Source organism: Schistocerca serialis, chromosome 10 (genome assembly GCF_023864345.2).
Source record: "Schistocerca serialis cubense isolate TAMUIC-IGC-003099 chromosome 10, iqSchSeri2.2, whole genome shotgun sequence".
Lineage (NCBI taxonomy): Eukaryota > Metazoa > Arthropoda > Insecta > Orthoptera > Acrididae > Schistocerca > Schistocerca serialis.
Genome location: NC_064647.1, coordinates 211,990,077 through 211,995,003, shown reverse-complemented (window position 1 = coordinate 211,995,003; position 4,927 = coordinate 211,990,077).

Below are 4,927 nucleotides of genomic sequence, written 5' to 3'. Positions count from 1 at the left end.
CAGCTTGATCTGACTTCATCCGAAATTTCTTCACGTAAGTTTGCATTTGTCAGCTCTTACTACGTACAAAAATGTTCTGTCTGCTAAACGCATGAGCGTAAATGAAGAAAAATTGGAGAATTTGGTTGTTGTGTACTGTTTTACAAGAAATTATAAATATAGAACTGAATTATGATATCGCATATTTTTGTTTTGCTGCCACATTGTGCATGTTAAACGATATGAGACAACATGAATGGATGCAGATTTTACAATTTGTTAGTATATGAAAGTCCGTGCTCTAGTTAAGAAATTTCTGATAAGGAGAGGAAATACCTTCGAAATGCCTAAAAATCTTGTACTTTTGCAGTGTGACTGAACATACTTCTTAGCTTTGAGGAAGAGGGGATGCTGAGGCGACAACTGATAAATCTTGAATAGAGAGAATTTTCGACCTAATGAACAACGTGAGCCGTCAGTATAGTCTTTGAAGTCTGACATCTTACGTAGATAATGTCTAGGATGTTTCTGTTCACATGTTTCTGTTTGTTATATCTCGTGTAGTTCTGTGTTCGGTGACACATGTATGCCTAGTGGGGATGAAGATCCATTAAGGGAACAATGTTTTGGATTGCGTTGTATATTAGACCCATAATTATAGGTTTGATTATGGGGTACCGTAGACCGATGTCTAGGTTAGGCGAATCCTACGAATGTGTCAAAAGTGAATTTCCGGATGGTATGGCCTTGGTTCATCAAACTTTTCCGCAGTTAACGTTTCGTCCAGAGTTGTATTGGACATCTTCAGAGGAGCTCCTAGTTCCACTGACTGTTGGCGGCTGAATTAGCATCCTATGACTACAGTAGAAATGAGTCACAATTGGAATCAGCTAATTTCTGAAAAAACCTGGGTGTAACAATTTCTAGAGATAAAAAATGGCCCTTTAGATTCACTGGTAGATTGCTGTGATGTGTAGATCGTCTGCAAAAGAACACTTGTGCGTGCCATCCTAGAATATCGCTCACCTGGGTAGGACCCATATGAGGATATTGGACGCGTGCAGAGAAGGGCTGCACGAATTGTCACAGATTACTTTTACCCAAGGCAGAGAGTCACGGAGATGCTGAAGAAACAGAACTGATAGGAGCTTGAAGATGGACTCAAATTATCCATAAAGTACCTACTTAGAGAGTTTCGAGAACTATTTCACAGTGGTTTGCAGAGTATAGATGTAGATGTTAGTGCATAGGAGCCGATCTTAATGGTTTGAGCACTATAATTTTACAACGAGAGCTACTGTTCACAATTATTAATTATAAATTTACGAAGACGTGACAGTGTAACTCAAGGTACATTAATACTATAATGGATAGTTGTGGCACAATAATCCGATCGGTTTTATTTACGTGCTGGTTTCATTGCCGTGCTCCGTCTTTGTTATCGGAATTGCTTAAACAATATAATTGCAATAGTGCAGAATACCCCTAAAAACAGATATGGTCATTAATTTTGCAATACTGTATCCTAAATATATCCCAGTCCCACCTCCTGGTGTTGCTTGTTTGTGCTAATGTATAAATTGTGCGACAAATTTGTTTACAACAAACTGCTTTGGTATTCTAGTTCTGTATCAGTGTGGATGGTACAGATGCTGAAGTCAAATGGAAACATTTAACAATAGTATAAGTTCGTAAGGTGCCACGGCCTTCGTCATTTTGGAAAAACAAAAATAATTTTGGGTATTAACTGAAGCAATTAGAACGCCGACGTTTCGACTTACTCTGCAGCGGTCTTCTTCATGAAGACATTTAATCTTTGGTTCGGGACCTCCGCTGTCTCTACAGCGTATTTTGTGGACTTTACTGCATGAAGAAGTCTTTTTTTCTTAGCCCAATTTACTTCTGTCGATTCGGCTTATTGATTAGTCACTTTTAAGTTCTTTTACTTCCTGATATTCTAAGGCTATGACATGGGCGCTTATGACTTTAGTCGTTTTTGCGCCCCAAGACAAACTAAAGCTAAAAAGTTTTCACGTTTAACCGCCGTGTAGAGGACCGCTGGAAAGTCCGTCTAAACTTCGGAAATTCCGTTGCTTTAGTTTCATATTGACGTGGCCTAATGTCATCATCGGCCGCAAGTCGCCCCAATGTGACGCCGAATGAAGTAAGACTTGCACTTGGCAGTCGAATCCGAATGGGAGATTGCGGCCAACAATGCCATACGATCATTTCATTTCACTTCCAAAATTATTTTGCTCAAAACTTGTTTATGGCTTTAATTTTACCCTCTGTTTGTTGATTTGAGCACTGTTGTCGAAACTGTTAGTAATTTACGATGATCTACAAATTCAACGAAGTTTGTGTGCGTGTGCTTCTAATATATTAGGTTGGTGAATAAGTTTTGTTTTGCATGCTGGTATTCCTGTTGTTATGGGTTCATTTATCGATTGCCATTTTTTTTATTTGTAGTTCATTGTGGCTATTTGAGTTTCCATATTGTCATTTTGTCATTTGGAGATAGCGAGCGAAGGTGAGGGCGCTAGAAAATAGTGCGAAGTAGAGAAATCGGAACATTCCCGAAACGTTTTTCTTTTTTAGTTCATTAGAAGTGAGGACAGCAGCGAAGGCAGCCAAAAATATTTGCGGCGTGTATGGGGACAGTGCCATAGGACATACCACGACAAGAAAATGGTTTTCTCGTTTTCAGGAAAATCTTTTTGATGTTAGGGACTCTCCATGTACAGGAAGGCTTCAGGGTTTGATGGATATTGTTTAAACATTGTGTAAACACATTAATCCACAATGATTCACATCATTGTAATCGATAACTGGCAAATGTGATGAACTGTAATCATTCCACCAATCTTCAACATTTTCGTGGACTGGGTAAGGTCCAAAAGCCGGGTTTATGGGTACCGCATGTTCGAAAACTAAATCACAAAAAATCTGCGGGTGGCCACATGTGCTTCTCTCCCTGCTCCTCATCAACTAGCCCTTGTACAACATCGACCTTTCCTAACCTGTATCGTTACTGGTGAAGAGAAATGGTGCCTTTACGCTAAGATAAGTAAAAGAAAGGAATGGTTCAGCCCAAACAAAGCAACACCGCCCCATTCAAAGAAATGTCCACATACACAAAAGATAATGTATTTGGTGGAAAAGCGACAGTGTGGTGTACTACGAATTGCTTCCCCGAGGTCTAACCATCACTGGTGACATTCATTGTCAACAACTGAAACGTCTTGAAGACGCAGTCCAAGAATAACTAGCAGGGAGACTGTGTGGAGTGATGCTTCTCCACGATAACGCCTGCTCGCATTCTGCTAGACTGACAAAAAACGCTAAACAGGATTTGGGTTGGGAAGTCATTCCGCATGCTCCTTATTCACGTGATCTTGCACCCTCAGATTTTCACCTTTTCCCGCTCTCTATCGAACAACCTTCAAGCAACATCCTTTCCGAATGAAAATGCGCTCCGAACGTGACTCGACGAGTTCTTCGATTTAAGACCACGTGATTTCTACAATTCGTGGTATCGAAAAGTTACCCAGCATTGGCAGACTCGTAAATAATTATGGAGGATATATTACTGATGAATAAAGTCTTTGTAATGTGCATCTATTGTGTTTATTAATGGAAGAACACTAAGAGCTTACACAACAACCTGTTACAAACATCATATGGGGCGTTTACACCGTAAGAATCTGTGGTGGTGGTGGTGGTGGTGGTGGTGGTGGTGGTGGTGGTGGTCTTCAGTCCAGAGACTGGTTTGATGCAGGTCTCCATGCTACTCTATCCTGTGCAAGCTTCTTCATCTCCCAGTACCTACTGCAACCTACATCCTTCTGAATCTGTTTAGTATATTCATCTCTTGGTCTCCCTCTACGATTTTTACCCTCCACGCTGCCCTCCAGTACTAAATTGGTGATCCCTTGATGCCTCAGAATATGCCCTACCAACCGATCCCTTCTTCTTGTCAAGTTGTGCCACAAATTTCTCTTCTCCCCAATTCTATTCAATACCTCCTCATTAGTTCTGTGATCTACCCATCTAATCTTCAGTATTCTTCTGCAGCACCACATTTCGAAAGCTTCTATTCTCTTCTTGTCCCAACTATTTATCGTCCATGTTTCACTTCCATACATGGCTCCACTCCATACAAATACTTTCAGAAACGACTTCCTGACACTTAAATCTATACTCGATGTTAACAAATTTCTCTTCTTCGTAAACGCTTTCCTTGCCATTGCCAGTCTACATTTTATATCCTCTCTGCTTCGACCACCATCAGTTATTTTGCTCCCCAAATAGCAAAACTCCTTCACTACTTCAAGTGTCTCATTCCCTAATCTAAGTCTCTCAGCATCACCCAATGTAATTCAATTACATTCCATTATCCTCGTTTTGCTTTTGTTGATGTTCCTTTTATGTCCACCTTTCAAGAAACTGTCCATTTCGTTGAACTGATCTTCCAGGTTCTTTGCTGACTGTGACAAAATTACGATGTCATCGGCAAACCTCAAAGTTTTTATTTCTTCTCCATGGATTTTAATTCCCACACCGAATTTTTCTTTTGTTTCCTTTACTGCTTGTTCAATATACAAATTGAACAACATCGGGGATCCGGGGATCTAGAATCTATACCTGTAAAGTGTGTGTGTGTGTGTGTGTGTGTGTGTGTGTGTGTGTGTGTGTGTGTGTGTGTGTGTGATCGTTCCATATGTCGTTCTAAATCAATGCACCGATAATTTATTACTTCTGTGCTGCTAGCATCATTCACAATAATTTTCGCAGAGAGTATCCACGTATGGCACTAAATGCACCTACAAAATATCATGGTACCACGCATAGTTCAAGAGATACGACATTATAAACTCGAAGAAGTTATTGGGAGCGAACTATGAAGACACAAGCCACTAGCTCGTAATTTATGGGAATTTTCGGACCT